Genomic DNA, 16,888 nt, shown 5'->3' with positions numbered 1-16,888 from the left:
ACGGTAGATCTTTTTAATAAACACTAATTAATGATTTATAAAGTGCTTAGAGATGAATTAATAATATATGAACTTTTTATTAGCTAACTTTAAGGGGAGCCTTGTTGTAAAGTGGTATCCATTCTTCTACTCGGAGCAAACAGAACAGGATTTCCTGCTGCGCTTAAACCAACAACCTTTGACATGATCAGAAATCATTACTCAATTACACATCTTCTGCAGAGCAATAAAAACTCTGAACATTCATTTCCGCTAACAGGTCAGAGGTTCCGACAAACTCAAGGTTCGGTGCGTAAGAGCCGGCCAGAGCCGGGCAGCGCCCATCCTGTCCCGCAGCAGGAAGAGGGAGGAAGACGAAGGGAGGAGGACGAGCCACTGACCCCCGAACGCATCGCCGACCTCTGACCTCTCCTGAAAGAAGCGGGCTGAACCCTGGACAGCTGTGACTCCAAGGAGGAGGTTTAATTATAGGAGGAGTTTGTTTCACACAGTTTCATCAGTAATCTGACAGGTTTTCCCGCATTCCTCGCTTCAGTGAAGTTTTTCCCTCCTCCCAACATTTAATGCTGTTCTGGCATTAAAAGCATGAAGCTATCTGGGATATTATCTGTTTATTGTGCTTTATTCTCTCTACAAACATGTATCAAAGTTTTCAACAATTTGAGAAATTTGTCCTATTTTTGTTTTCTCTATTGGGGACAGATCAGGACTCCGGAAACTGTGTTGACCTGATGTAAATAAATGTCCAAATAATGATGATTAGATCTTTATCCAGAAAAAGAAAACATGGCTTCAGTTTGCATTTGACTGCGAAGTCTGAGAGTCTCAACTTTTACATCGATATCGATCTTTGAGGAGCCTGCAACTTTGAACAACACAACAGGCCTGATGAAACAAAACTACATGGTTGCTTATAAGGAAAAAACTTATTGTTTTGAATATATTTTCACCAAATCACTTCTTGGTCCTACAAAAAAAAAAGAACCAAAAAACTAATCTTGGTGTAGATTAACCATTTCTATCTCAGCACCAGTTCCTTTAAGACTGCACTGCAAAAACACTAAATCTCACCAAGTACGTTTTGTCTAGTTTCTAGTGCAAAAATCTTAATATTCTTAAAATGAGAAAAAACTTTTTAAAGAAGATTATTTTGTAATGTTTTAGAAATAGAGCTACAGAATATATATCTATCATTTCTTGGATGCTGATGCCTCAGGCTGACCCCCACTCAGTCTGACGCTTTGTGTTGGTCTCTCCAGCTTTAAAAGGAAAAACTCTGCGGCTCACTTTTGTCTGCTCAACCCATCGGCCATCTGCTGGCTCGCAGGACGCCCTGCCACGGCCGACCCCCTCTCCATTCTTCACAGACAAAGACCTTCTCCTCCTCCTCATCACCTCCCCCGGTTCGGCCCAGCAGCAGAATGAAAGAATTCATCGGATTTGAATTGAAAATATTAATGCAGCTGAGGAGATTGCCACCTGTTCTCCCAGAGACAAACGACCAGCTGATCCTCTTATGCTCTGACTTCACACTAACTTCAACACGACCCAGTTAAAGTCACTAACATATCTGACTTGGCTTCAGTTTATGGCGGCACACTACAGAGAGTCTGATGATGGTTAATTATGTGCAGGAACGCTTCAAAAACTATCGAAACTTGAGGAACAAAAAGAAAATAAACCTGAAATATGAAAGCTTAGGCTTTGCTGCAACATTCATTGCAACAATAAATCCAACAGTTTTTTCCTCTTATTTATATCTGGATTCAGACGATTTAGTCAAATAAAAACCTGGGCAAACACTGAATAAAAATGGAAATTATCATTGTATTCCCAAATACAATGAATCAATAACTAATCTATATGTATATCAGATATTTATAATTGAGACTAAAAAAGACTAAAAAAATAAACCTACAAAAAAAAAAAGCCTTTAAGGAAGGAAAGGAATAAAGAAAAGAGGAAAAACAAAGAAAAAAAGAGAAACTCCATACTTTCCAGGTTTTTCCAGCTTTTCCTATCAGCATATTATTGTTTTCCAGTTTTATCTTCAGCTCTCCAGAAAAGTGGCTGTGAGGAAATTATACTAAGTTGACAAAATGTTTCCATAAATGATGGCAGGATGGAAATAATCTGAGCAGAGGAAGATAATCTGAGCTTTAGAACTGAGAGATAGAAGAAAACCAAAAATTTAAATGACTTCCATCGTTAATTAAATCACAAAATCAGAACAGGTCGGAATATCTGAACATCAGCAGCTGAGTTAGAGCTGAGAGAAACAGGAAACAGGAAGTCCAGAACATCTGCTAACAGCAGGAAGAACATGTACCAGATTAACATTGATGTGTTGGTGAGTTTTCTTTATCTGGGATTGAATATTCTATAAAGAGCTGGAGCTGTGCTCTTCCTCCTCCTCCTCCTCCTCCTCTTCATGGGAGAGTACAGAGAGATTTGGATAAGGTGGAGGAGGAGAAGGAGGAGCAGCGTTCCTCTCAGCGGAGGAAGTGAGCCTGGATGGAGGAGGGAAGAGGAAGTCAGCTTCCTGTTGGGGTGACTGGACTCCTTGTGCCACCACTGGGCAGACGGGCGGAGCGCCGCTCTCCAGGTGGGGATCGGGGGTGGGGGCTATGGGTGGGGTCGCAGTCGCTGCTTCCTGTTTGGTGTAAGGTTCTGCAGAACACTGAGGAAGCTTTTAGAGAGGAGGATCTGCTGATGGAGGAGGAACAGGAGGAGGAGAAGGAGGAGTTACTCAGTCTGGATGACAATGGAGGATAAAAAAAAAGAAAAAGAAGTCATGGCTTGGATGAGGTTGGAAATACATATGGAGTCAAATGGACTCCGTCCGTCCGTCCATTAGTCTATTCATCCATTTGTTCATCCATCCGTCCATCCAGCCATTTGTTCATCCATCCGTCCATCCAGCCTGTCTTTGTCATCCATTTATCCACTGATCCCTATGATCCCATCCATCCATTTGTAGCTTATATATTTAAATCCTAACAACTGCTACTTTTTCAACCAAGAACTCTGAAAAATGTACTCTTGAAATTGAATTTTGGCATCAAAAATGAACAAATGACTCATATAAGTTCTTAAATAACTTTGAGTAAAAAACCCCAAAACAACACAAAACCTCCACCAAGTTCTTCAACACAAGACGGACTGCACAAAGCTTCAGGGTCAAAAACTCTCAGCTCAACAAACTGCCAAACGTTTCTGTGAATCAGACATTTGGTCAGATTTGTTTGAGGAAAAACTACATTTTCTTGTTCTAAAACACACCAGCAAGATACCAATAATTATCAAATGATCAAAAATAAAATAAAATGAAATGCTTGGCTGCTCCATTGAATCGATTGTCTGTAATCGTATCAAGCAGTCTGCTGGCCGGGGGAATAATCAGATCTGGTCCTGGATTAAACACGGTTTACCTTAACCAGCTGAGGTTATCTACGGGTCACCAATAAATCTGAGTTACAGTCGGATCACCTTCATCTGTTCACACATCTGCAGGAAACTTTAACACCCTCTGATCCCTGATGGTTGGCTTAAATCCGCTTATAAACAGAATGATTGAATAATGAGAGAAAACCCAAAGATATTATCTTGTTAATGAAACCAGGACTGGACCAGTATGATAAAAACAAGTAAAAACACCATGTTGGTTTCACTGAATGAACACTAAAACAAACAGGATCTAATGCATTTTATGTAAAACAGCTTCCCAACACCAATATGAACTTGTCTATTCTGCAAGTTTTAGAGAAACGCATGAGAAAAATGATAGAAAAAACCAACAAAGAAGTTAAACAGCATCTCAAAAACAAGACAAAGATCTATTAAATATTTTAGACAAAGCCAAGATTTCCATTGACAAATCATCAGATGTTATATTCAAAATGTTTGTCCTCATTGCAAAAACTCAAAATCTTTCCAAGAATTTGTGTCTCGTTTTTGGCGCAAATTTCATAACTTTGTTTTATTAACTTACAAGAAAATTTTCAGCACAATGTAGGAACTTGTTTTAGGTCAATAATTCTTGATTATTGATCAACACTATTAGTTCCACTGGCAGATGATTTCACTTGTAATGGAAAAATTGCCTTGTTAAGTAATCTGTCAGAATTATAACATTATTTACTTCAAATAAACTCATATCTCACTAAAAAGTTACTTGTAAGTTAGTTTTGTCTTATTCCAAGTGCAGTAAGATATAATTAAAAACTGTTTATGTTTTTACATACAATTTGAGATTTCTCTTAGATTAATTCACAAAGCAATTTAGTTTTAGGGGGAAACCAGGCTGTTAGTTTGATCTAATTTTCAGTCCTCCCTGTGGGATTAGCTTAGAGGAATGCTTACAAAGTAAATCAGTGTTTCATAAAATGTTTATGAATGGTTATAAATGTTTATTACTGCATTAATTATATGAAAACTTCACTAAATTAATGATCTACATCGCATTATTACACGTTTTGGTGAGCTAACAGCTCAGTTTGTTCTGACTTTGGACCAAGTTAGCATTTTTAAGTACATTTTATTTTAATATTGAAATATTAATTATTTATGGAAACCTAATAGTGGATCAACCAGAATCTGAGAGCATCTGTTGAAAGGGGCTCAAGATTAGGGTGATGGTAAAGGGACATTCCAACCTCAAACTTGGGTCGTCTCCAAAGAAATGTTTAATTACGGAGATAAGTATAGACAATAATTAACATGACATTTGTTCCCCTATAAAACAGATCAAATATTTCTTTGAACCAACACTCTTTTTACTTTGGTTTTTGATCTTTTGAGCAATAAATATCTCATTTCCTGTCAGAATGAAACTTTTAGGTTGATTAAAATAATTTTAAATCTGAATTCAACAGTGACATAAATAATTTTTTTCTCCATTTCCCAAACCATAACTTTATAAAATCTCATATCTAACCCAAACTAGATGGAGCAGTTCACTGGACATTTGCTCCACATGAAACAATTAACAGGAAAACTAAATCAAAAAGGAAGACAAACCTACATGAAGCTCTTCTGATCAGAGAATCTGAACCTCTGTCCAGGATTTCTGGTTCTTCTTCAAATCCTTCCCTGTTAGAAGGAGAGAAAGTCATTTTAATTAAGTTACCATATTATTTTTCTACCTAGTCCATCTACAGGCAGTATGAAGCAACATCTCCCTCTGGTAGTATGTTAATAGATCATAATGCATGAAAGATCTGCCGCAAAGACCACATCTTATGATTATGTACATTTTAATAAGTTTGGACAGCTGCAGAAAACATGAAACAGATTTATATTCACTACCACAAAAGAGACTAAATAAAGGAACCCCTGCTGATGCACACAGCTCTCAGATTGAATTATAAGGGTCCCTGGAGGCCCCTCGGGCCCCTCGGGGACCGCTGGAGGCCTCAGCTCAGGGTAAATGACCAGAAAAAGCATCAATGGGTCTCTGACAGCAGAACTGATGCAAGATTCCCTCAGTGACGGAACGTGCTGAAGGAACATCGACACACAAAACAGGAGGCGAGTGTCTGCTGTCATTCAGTCTACTCAGGCCCCAGATGCCTTCTGGGAGAGAATCTGATGGCCCACTGTATCGAAGGCAGCACAACCAAAACAACACAGCGATCACAATCTGTTGCAGAGAATGTATAATTAAAATCCCTTAACAGTGCTGACTCTTCTGTGACGGTTCTTTAACCCAGACTGGAAAACTTCAATATACAATTTTCTGCAAGATTTTAGAGAGAATAAGGAGCCAATAATGAATGTATCTTGTGTTTTTATAAAAGAAGACGACATGGGAAATATTCATCACATTGATCACATTTTGACTTTTAAGTGTTCATCAGAGAACTCTCTATGTAGCACCAACCTGAAAGTAAAAGTCTAAGCAGTTTATGTCAGGCATGTGTGGGGTCTGCAGAGACACTAACTGGAGAAAAAGTTGGACTTGATGATCTTCTCTGCAGACCAAAACCGTCTCATTTCCTGCTAGAAGCAAAGCTTTAGGTTGAATAAAAACTATTTTAAACATAAATTCAACAGATGTCTGAATAATTTTGGACTTAATTCTACTTGTATGTACAGTTGTTAATTTCTCACTAATTTAGCAAAATCTCTCTGTAATCTGTGTGGAAATGTATTCTTTTTGGACAAATGTCATGAACATTGTGCTTTGCATCGCTAACAAACCTCAGAGCGTAGTTTTCAGGACTGAGCTGCATGTTTTCATGCGTAGCTCTAAAACTGGACCTTTGATTTCCAAGCGGCTACATTTAGTGAAATAAATGAGTCATCGCAGCTCAAATTGCAGAGTTTGATGCTGCTTGTGGTTTGATGCTGCTAAATGAGTCCAAACCAAAACAACCGCCGCTGGAGAAGGTTTTCTTTTTCCTGAGCGCTCCACACTTCAAAACTGTGACAACAAACACAGTTTGATTTACTTAAAAATGTGCAGGTTATCTGCAACCTTACAGAGCCAACGGTGCTCAGTTCATTTTATTATGTCAGACTAGACTACAGAGCAGCAGGAACCCAAACACATGCATAAAAACACATGTAAACACAGAGAATTTAGCAGGATTCTGTGGTTAGCTCCAAGTTTGTGTAAATAAAGTCCGACCGCAGGATCAACACAGCCTGGAGGAGGTCAAACCAACTGAAAACACTCGTATTTAACTGGGGAGAGCATGAATGTGTGTTTCATTACAGGTGGACATCGTCCGTCATCCGACTGAAACCTGAAGAGACATTTCTGTAGCTTTTTTTTTTACAGTTAAACAAACATGATGTTACATTTGTGACAGTGGAAGGACAAGGATTTGGACGAGGTAAACAGCCAGAGAGAGGAAGAGGAAGAGGAAGAGGAGTGAGGCTGTGGCAGAATTAGGAAGAAATATATTTTCTACATAACTGCATGTTCAGTTTTCCTTTAGGAGATTGTCTTATGTTCCTATTGATACTTTCGTTTTTTTCTTGCTTTCTGTATCACATCACATGATCTATCAATAAGTTACAGTAAAGATGTAAATGTGAATCTTTTACCACATTTATGCCTTTACTGGTCTGTCATGATTACAATACTTGACATGAAAACTTTAACCATAGTTTACAGCAGAACATCCAGTGTTTTACTGACAACATGACTAAAATCTGACTGTCTTATCAGAACCCAATGAAACGAGAACTTGTCCTTCTGAGGCACTGACATGTTCGTTGATATAGATTTTACATTTTGTATGAATTGTTTTGCAAAAGCCAAAAATGATTTGAGAAATGCACCAACGTGACTGATAACTGTAAGACCTGCTGTTGGTTCTGCAGGTATTTCTGCGCTCGCTGCGATGCAGAGCTGCACTTTAGAGGTCTGTCATTGTGTGACTGTCTAAGCGTTGACCTCTAACCTGATTAAATCTGAGTTGTAGTGAGGGAGTTGGCTCCTCAAGCTGCTTAGTGCTCCAAAAATCCAAACAAAGGCCTGCTGGAGTGGTCTCCACCCAACTGCTGTAAGGTATTGTTTCGTTTAAGTCATTACGTCAAACTTTATCATAACAGACAGGAAGTGCTGCCAAAACACAATTAAGACCACGAGCTGTAATAACCGCTGACCTTTTCCTTCAGGAGTTTCTACTCCAAAATGTCTCAGGGTGTTTGGTTTCCCTCACTGCACCGTTTTAGTCTGCAGATTGAGTGATTCTGTGGTTTCAAGAGAGAGCTGGTCAACAAAGTTTCCCTTGTCACCAAAAAACGTGATTACAGAGCTTTGCTTTGGTTGTAAATAAGCTGAGAGGCTGCAGAGCTGCAGGATGTGTGGAAAGCAGAGAAAGGTCCGCTTGTTTCGGGGCAGGTAATGATCCCAGAGGTGTTTAGTGGTTTGTACCAGCCGGGTTTGGTCTGAGCCTCAGAGGAATGTCGAAGCTTTCACTGAAAACCCGCTGAGTGGACAAAGTATTACAGAGACAAAAGACAAAGTGTTTTCTGGCCTCGGCTGTAGAAGTGATGCTGATCTGACCGAGCAGACGGATCAAGACTGAGGAAACATCTCAGACATCAGAGGCAGAAGAGCCGCTGATATGAACACAAAGAGTTTGGTCCTCTGGTCACTTCACTCATCATCATAAATCCACTTATTTAAGGTTCACTGGTTTATCGAGCCTAGGAGAAGGTGGAGGTCGTTCCAAGGACATCCTGCGGGTCTTACCAAAACCAGAAGAGATTCATGTGGTCCTTCCAGAGGATTCTGGGTCTAACCCTGGTTGAACAAGTCCAGAAAGGACCCAGAAGGCATCCTGATAAGATGCCTGAATAAGCTCATCTGAATCTTTTATGGCCCTAATGCAGGGGAGTCCAAAGTGTGGCCCGAGGGCCATTTGCGGCCCCTGACTTCAGTTCAAGAATGATACAGCACAGATGTTTTCAATGGCATATTAGGGCCAATGTAGACGGGAAAAAATGAGTAAACTCAGAAAAATAGTAAACCCTTCTGAAAACTCAGAAAAACTCCAAAAGTTTAATATTTTCTATGTTTCTTCAGAAAAGTTGAGAGAGTAATGTCAAAATTTGAGTTTTTTTCTCCAGTTAGACTAAATTAAAATTAGCTAGCAGGCTAAATTTAATTCATATTCAGTTAGCCTGCTAGCTGAATATTTAGCTTGGATCTAGAAATTTAGTTTGGAGCTGCATATTTAGCCTGCTAAATGTTTAACTAGCATTTAGCTAACTGAGACATCTTTATGAATAACAGTAAAAATATGAGTTTGAAAAATGAACTCCTAGATTTTTTCTGATTACAGGCTAAATAACACATATTATTGTTGTTAATTGTGAATGTACTTTCTGCTTGCTTTGCATTCAAACATGAAGGAGGTGCAGCTCAAGCGTCTGCATTAAAAGCTGGGGAATCCATCTCCTGCTTCCTGTGTTTCTGTGATGCAGGTTAAAAACAGAGCAGCAGCTTTTATATTTAACCGTCGGCTTCCTGCCAAACCGACCAGCAGATAAACTGGAGACACATCTGGCTGCTGGAGCGGGAATTTCCCATCCTGCTGATAAACAACCTGACGTCAGCGCCACACGCTGCTTTCCTCTGAAACGCTTTGGAATCAAACGCCTTACGAAGGGTCAAACATCCCAGTCGCACACTTCCTGTCCCGCGTCGCTGTTCGGACACGACGAGCAGGAAAACTGGAACGTTTTCAAACCATTTCAAGTTTATTTATCCTAAACCAGTAAGGGATAATGCTCATTTTCGGACTGTTTTTGCATCTTTCCGGTCCATTTTGGTTTCTGACTCAGAATCAGTTCCACTATTGGTTTTTAGATCTAAAAAACATCAATGCTGCGGTTAAAACTGACATTCTTTACATCTAAACACATGGTGTGTGATTTCAAACAATGCCTGGACGGCCTTCAGCCTCTCTGCAGCTGCTGCGTGAAAACAAACCAGTTGGAGTTTGTAACTTTACACAAGAGCTGCTGCCAGAGTCCCCAGAAACCGCAGGAAGCTCAGGAACGCTGGACTCGTTACACAACGACCGGCTGGAAAATGCTGCAATCAGAAACACGGCGAGAAATTCAATCACAAGGCGTTGGGAAACAAAAGGATGAAAGCTGATAAAAACCACAGGATTATCTGAGAGGAATCTTGCAGTAACCAGATGAGCTGGACCACTGATGTGGTTTTGATTGGTTTGTTATTTTGTGAAATATTTGCGTTAAACATCAGAGCGATGTCAGATTGTAGCAACAAGACGGATTGTGTCCTGATCCGACTTCTACAAAACCAGAAGAATACAAACATCTGAGGCAGAGGAAGAGCAAACCAACAGGGCGACTTCAAAGCTCCAAACCAGAACAACAACACAGCTGGATCACAAACCCGGGCTTCGCTTTGGGATTTAGAACCGGGACGGTTCTGGAAGAAGTTGATTCTGCGCCCAATGAGCCGTTTCTGTGTTGATGTTTAGGATGATTATCCTGCTGAAAGAGTCGGAGGCGACTCGCTTTCAGCTCCACACCAGAGGGAATCCAGGCGAAATGCCAGGAACTCTGATAAGGCTCCAAAGGACAAACAGGCCCACAGCATCACAGATCCTTCACCGTGCTACACAGCAAGTGAAAGGTGCTTTTCTAATACTATTTTTATATTTAAACATAAAACAAATGTTATAAAACAGTTATTTGCAGTTAGTTTTGTAGCTTGTGTTTAATTATATTCAGTAGAGCAGAGGAAAGAAATAACTTGTTTTTTTTTTCATGGTTTTAGTTTATATCTCTGAGTGAAGGCATAGCTGAGTTTCGAACAGGAAATGTTTTCTCGAAGTTTCATCCTGACTCGTTTAAATGAAACGGATTTCTGCGCTCATCTATCCTGCAGAAAATCAGAAAGTCGTGGATTAATTAATACAATTTTAAAAGGGCCTTGTTATTTGTTTTCCGGGCACAAAGTGCCATTTACAGCATAGTCAAGTAACTATGTTAACTTCAGTTGTTATAAAAATGCTGTACATATGTATGACTTAAAAGAAATTTTAATTCGTATTTTAAGGCCTTGTAATTTTGGCCTCTGTCTCTTTAAAAACTCCTGCTCTTTCTGGAAGTCATCCCAACATGGGTTGCTTTGATAAGCAGCTCCTATAATGAGCTACATTTTCACCAGCTGTTTGCTAATTGCTGCTGGCTAGTCTGAAGGAGCTGAGTGGGGGAGGAGCTGTGTCCCAAAGGCGGGGCTAGGTCCATCCAATCATTTTGCTCAGCTGATTGGTTACCATGGAGATTAAATGACTTCTCAAACATGTGATACTAAGGCGACACTACAGGAATGTTTTATAAGGGAAGAACTTTATATCTTGACGTAAAGCTCAAACATGTCGATATTACATAATATTGCCCCTTTAGCATTTTTACCAGAGCAGTAATAACAGGAAGTCACCTAAATAAAAAATGTCTTGTCTTTGGTTAGTGTTGATCTACATTTTGCATAAATATTAAAATTCGACTCAGATTTTTTTTATGATTTCTCAGACAAAATCTAAAGGCTACTTAAATATCTCGGCTTCAGGGAAGACAGGAAACCAGAAAGTCAGTCATGGAAGATTTTTTATCCTTCTTTTTCGGTTTCTGCTGCAGAACTGGTTCTTGATCCAGAGCCGGATAAGACCGAGTTTGATTCTTCCAAACTGGTCCAAGTCAAAATGCTGAGCAGCAATGGAAAACCGGAGTAACAGCCGCACAGAAGCAGAAATCTGACCTTGATATGAGGAAGCATTTTTCTGAGGAATGGAAAGATCCGTCCAGGATAACGAGAAACTTCTTCCAACTTGTATTAAATCCTTTTAACAGTTTGGGAAAAGACGGAGAGGGAAACCAGGATAGCTTATATGGGGAATTAAAGCTGAAACTGTCCTGCAGCCACAAAGAAACTAGAGACGACCTTCCCAACGCGGAGCTTCCTGAAAATCCCAAATATTTACAGTCGAACATTTAATTTAGTCTGGAACTAACAAAGCAGATGAAATGTTTGAAAATCTGAAACTAATAGTCTGTTCTGAGTGTTTTCAGATTAATAACACATTCATGACGACATGCCGACTGTGGAGAGGGCGGGTGGGCGAGCGAGGCAGTGCATCATGTGGTAACATGGGTAGAGAGAGAGAGAGGCTGTTCTTGTTGGGATTAATTGGAAGCAGCTGCTGAGGAAACGTTGATCCTGGTTGGTTGTTGAGAGTTTCTGTTTGGAAGAACGGCGACTCGGTGACGCAACGCTGCAGAACAGTTCAGATCCTGGTTCCCACCAGAACCAAACAGAACTTAATGAAAAATTCATTATTTTCTGAAAGAACCAGCATCTAATCGCCAGAGAACAAAATGTGATCTGAACTGGGCAGAGCAATAACTTCCATATTTAGTTTTCTGTTTTTATGACTCTGCAATGAACACAACACTTCTTAAATTGGAAGTAGTATTTATTTTTAGCCACATAATTCCATTTTAAGGCACATCTAAGAACTATATTACCTTCAGTTGTTATATTTATATAGCAAATATGACTTAAAAGAAATTTTACGTCAACATTTAATTCCTTGAAGTTGGGATTCTGTCTCTTTAAGAAGCTTCTGCCTTCAGGATGTCGTCACATTTCTCTGTTAAAAATGTCTCAGCTGTTTTTTCCCATCATAAAATTTTGTATTTTTTTATCTACTTAACAATAAATAAAGCATTAACTATTTTAATTAAACATTTTTTGTAGAAACTGGATTGTAAATTCAATGGTTTTTTCTTGTTGAAAGAAATGCATCCAGTTTGTTATCATTTTGGGTTTGGAAAAATATTTTGTATTTCTCAGCAGCAACAAAAGGATCTAGATCAGTTCTCATTTGAAAACACTTCCTGTGTTTAAGCAACTTTAATTCAGCAATTTAAAGTAGATTTGGGTGAAACAAGGTGAACTTCAGACTATAAGTCAATGAGTAGACATGCATTGTGTTGCATCTGACATTTTTGTCAGTAGATTTTGATTCAAAAGATAAAGTTTTGTCCCAATTTATACTTGAATTGTGGCCGGGGGGGGTAACGAAAAAAAAAAAAATCCATCCAGGTGCCACTAGCGGCCCCCTGGGCCACAGGTTGAACACCGTAAGGTCAGATGGATGAAACTCTTGTACAGAAGATCCGTCACTGGTTTCCTCTAGAGATTCTTAGGGTGGAAGGTAAAAGTCAAACAAACTCATCCTCGCATCGTTCTGGATGTAAAGTCTGTTCAGATTTGTCGGACTGAGTCCCCCAGTCTGCAGCGTTGGGCCCCCATGAAACCGAAGCCGCTCTGCGCAGACAGAAGACTCCTGAAATTACAGCTGCAGGCTGTAAATAAACCTCATTACGATGAGCTGCAGCGTTTCCTCTCAGTAATCATGCAGCGTCTGAGGGGGAGGTCGCTCTTTAATTCAGCTGCTTGTGGAGAAAAAAACCCTGAATTACAGATTCCAAATGAATCTCTGCCCTGTTGCAACAAACCAGCTTCATTTTTTTGTTTTTCACGTGCAGTTTTAGATCTGCATGTTTGTTCATTTCCTACAACTTTAAACTCAGTTTAAAGTTTAACTATAATGAAGAAAAATCAGATTAAAATATGCTTGTTAAAACTCCAACAGACCTGAACATGAAACTGAAACTGCTGATAAAGACAATAAAACGTCTTTTTCCTACAGAAAATCCCAGATTTGTCTCCATCAGAGTGGAATAAAAGTACATAAATAAAGAACTGCACCTTTAAAGTGCAAATGGATCTTTAAAAGCACCAACAAAAGAACAAATGCAGATTTAACTCTTGTGTGTTGATGACCCGAAACGTTCTAACTCGGTTACTGCAGTCGGTCCATGAAGCCGGTTTAAAGAACCTCAAACATGCAGAAAAGAAACAAAACAAACTCTGTTCTGATCCAATTAGTCCAATCAGCCAGAAGCTGCTGGATTTAGAGTTCTAATTGAGTTCTGATCCAGAGTCCGATCTTATCAGCTCGGTCTCGTGCGGAAAGCCGCTCCGTGTCGGTTTGTCCCAGGAACAACAATCCGGCTGGAGCTGCTGGGTTTTCTGCTGCTCTGCAGAACAACATGGAGGATAATCAGGGGGAAATGCAGAGTGTGATCTGGTAAGGCAAGTGGTTCTTCCTCATCTAAACATTTGGACTGAACCGGTTCTTCTGAGTCTGTAAACTATTTCAGATCAAAACTCTAAATATCACATGAATTCATCTTTACAGAAAAGGTCTGAGAAGATCAGAGAATTTGGGTTTATGTTTGATCATAAAAATAACTGGATAAAAATAAATACATTTAAAAAATGAATAAAAATTTCAAAACAAAACAAAAAAACCTTACATGTATATAAAACAGTATATAACAACGCAAAAATAAAAATAAATAGAAAGTGAATGAATAATAAAAATATTTATAGCTAAATTAATTTAATAAAACAATAAAAATAAAATGAATAAATAAAATCAACAAATAAAAAAACTATAAGCAAGAAATAAAACTATTAGAAATGAATAAAGGAATAAAAATATTAAATACAACAAATGAAAAAAATAAACAGATAAAGAATAGCTAAATTAATAAGGACTAAAAAAGTTCATATAAATAACTAAATAAAACAGAAATAAATTTAAAAAACTAAAATAATAATAAATATAAATCAGAAAAATCAATAAAAAATTATAAACAAAATGAATAAAAATTTTAATTATAAACAAATAAAATTCATTTTTGATTTTTTTTCTCCACGTTTGCCACTGTAAACCACCTGCAGGAAGCAGCTGGTCGGAACCGACCCGATCGCTGATCAGCGTCTGATTATCAGCTTGATGAGTTTCACTCGGCCTCCTGCTGAACGGACGGGACATCTGGACACTCGACTGACGCAGCGCCAACACTTCGAAAACAAGCTGCTATTGTTCAGAGAGAGATCAGGTGACCTTTGACCTCCCTGATCACCGAGGCGGTACGATTATTGACTTTGCACTGGTTCTACTGGGACCCAAAGAGAGGCTGACGTTCTGTCAGATCTGGTTGGAGATCAGTAGAACTTCCAAGCCTTGCCACTCAATTTGGACTTTAACTAGGCCATTCCACCACCTGGACCTGTTCGTCTTGCAATTATGCGAATAAAGTGACCTCTGCCAGGCTTTGAAGGTCGACCCGGTTCCCCGACCCGAACATAAGAGGGTCTGTTGGGGTTTGAGGTCCTGAACAGTCCTGAACCGTCTCCCTGCGGGACGCCGTTTAGCTTTAATGGGTCCGCTCATTAGTCACAACAGAGACCCACAGCAACCTGCCTGGAGTCACGCCGCAGGGTTTCCACCCGACGGCTGCAGGGGAAACGAGAGCAACACGAGGAAACGAGAGCAACACGAGGAAACGAGAGCAACACGAGGAAACGAGAGCAACACGAGGAGACGAGAGCAACACGAGGAAACGAGAGCAACACGAGGAAAGGAGAGCAACACGAGGAAACGAGAGCAACACGAGGAAACGAGAGCAACACGAGGAAACGAGAGCAACACGAGGAAACGAGAGCAACACGAGGAAACGAGAGCAACACGAGGAAACGAGAGCAACACGAGGAAACGAGAGCAACACGAGGAAACGAGAGCAACACGAGGAAACGAGAGCAACACGAGGAAACGAGAGCATTTCAGCTAAAATACTGCAACTAAGGCAAGATAAAATGTAAACATTGTTAGATTTTTGCTGGAAAAAACATTTCCAAAGATCTGGGAATTTATCTTGGTGTCAAAATTTGTTTTAATTTAGTATTATATTTGTTTCTTACAGATTTTAAATATCCAAAATGTCAAAATAAGTAAAAGCGAGCAGTTTTCAAACGATTGTTTCATTTCTTATTGAAAAATAAATAAATAAAAAAAACCCCCAGAAACAAACCAACTCAACCAAAAGTTCAAAAATGTGATGGTTCAATTTCAACAGGCCTGAAGAAATCACATGAACAGAACCTGTCTGACAACACGAAGTAGGCCAGATCAGATCAAATACCAATCCAACAGAATCACACAGAGGAGAAACTAAATGATCTCAGATTATTAAACAAATAAAATTTAAATAAATGTATAAGAAATACAATTAAACTTATTTAAAAAAACAAATGAATAAAAAACATTAATGAAACAAAACTAAAATAAGAGATAAAGGGAAAAAAATCCAACCATCATTTGTGATGCTGGTTAAAACTTTGCTGTTAAGCAGCAAAGCAACAATCTATAGCTCTCCAGCAGATTCACCTATGAATAATTTTTAAAAACTCTAGTAGTCTTATCATGGTCTAGTCAAAGTCCTGAGCTAAATCCAATTTACTTGGATGATTAGGTCCACTGTGTCTGAATTAAAACTATTCAGCAAAGCAGAGGGTTAAATTCCCTCCATAGTGATGTTAGCGACTCACACTCTGCTGCTCCAGCCCAGCTATAAAGATTAGGGTGTAATTATTTTTTCCACAAAAGACCAAGTTGCTTTCATAGCTTTTAATAAGTTACTTGAAGCTCTGAAACATTTAAATTGGACTAAAAAAAGCAAAAACAGAAGAAACCTGAGGGTGTAAATACTTTCTCACAGCTCTGTTGCTTTTAAAACTCTGAATCTCACCAATAGAAAGAAAAAACTCTTAATTTTATCAGCTGCATGTTTTAGTAGAAGAAACGATCTTTGGTGAACAGGATGTAGCTTTGAAACTGGATAGAAATGAACAGATATGAGCAGAAAATGTGATATTTTCTCTCTAATCTCTAAATAAACTGAACTTTTTGGTCTCTTCTTAATCATAAAACGATAAAATTCTCGTATGGGAAACGTTTCTAAGTCCCTTTAAGATCAAGACGTCCATCTGTAGTTATCAGCTGTATTTGGTAACCAGTGATGCTGGTTGGTTTTAGAGACATTAAAATAATCTTCAGCAGTTTTAGGGATCAGCAGGAAGCGTTTTGCTCGGACCAGAGAGGAAGAAAATCCTCCAGGATCCACAGAAACCTCCTCTGAGCAGCTGCAGAAAGTCCAGAAGGAAAGACGGACGGAGAGGAGAGCAGAAGGACTCACCGGCAGCACAAGCAGTCTCCTTCGTCTCTGTTGGCTCCAGTCTGAGTTGGACCAACCCGGTTCCTCGGTTCTGACAGCAGGAGGGCGGGATTCTGCAACCCAACAGGAGGAGGAGGATTTGTTTCGGCAGACCACACCTCTGTGACAAACACAGTGATTAGATCATGTTCAGGATTTTTAAAGTTCTTCAGTTCTGGACCGGCTTTATACGCCATTTACCGGCTCCGGGTTCATCAGATGAACTCTCATTTCATTTAAAAAAACTAGAGCTTCACAC

The 16,888-nt window shown here is 39.2% G+C and overlaps 1 protein-coding gene across 4 annotated transcripts in view; it reads right to left on the bottom strand.

The window, feature by feature from the left end:
• Positions 1-16,685, bottom strand: part of LOC102229623 (T-lymphoma invasion and metastasis-inducing protein 2-like) — a 42,716-nt gene extending 26,031 nt beyond the window's left edge. For 2 of the 4 annotated variants that reach the window (XM_023347985.1, XM_014472382.2), the window contains exons 1-2: positions 16,612-16,685; positions 5,024-5,091 (exon numbers count right to left, since the gene is read on the bottom strand). The gene's annotated coding sequence lies outside the window, so the exon portion shown is untranslated. Of the gene's footprint in view, positions 1-5,019; positions 5,092-11,257; positions 12,217-16,611 lie in introns of those variants that run through there. The other 2 variants (XM_023347986.1, XM_023347988.1) reach the window with 2 other exon arrangements.
• Between the last annotated feature and the right edge of the window lie 203 nt (positions 16,686-16,888).

The sequence above is a fragment of the Xiphophorus maculatus genome, chromosome 15 (genome assembly GCF_002775205.1).
Source record: "Xiphophorus maculatus strain JP 163 A chromosome 15, X_maculatus-5.0-male, whole genome shotgun sequence".
Classification (NCBI taxonomy): Eukaryota; Metazoa; Chordata; class Actinopteri; order Cyprinodontiformes; family Poeciliidae; genus Xiphophorus; species Xiphophorus maculatus.
Note: the sequence above shows the minus strand (reverse complement) of the source record. Positions and strands in the feature narration are given on the sequence as shown.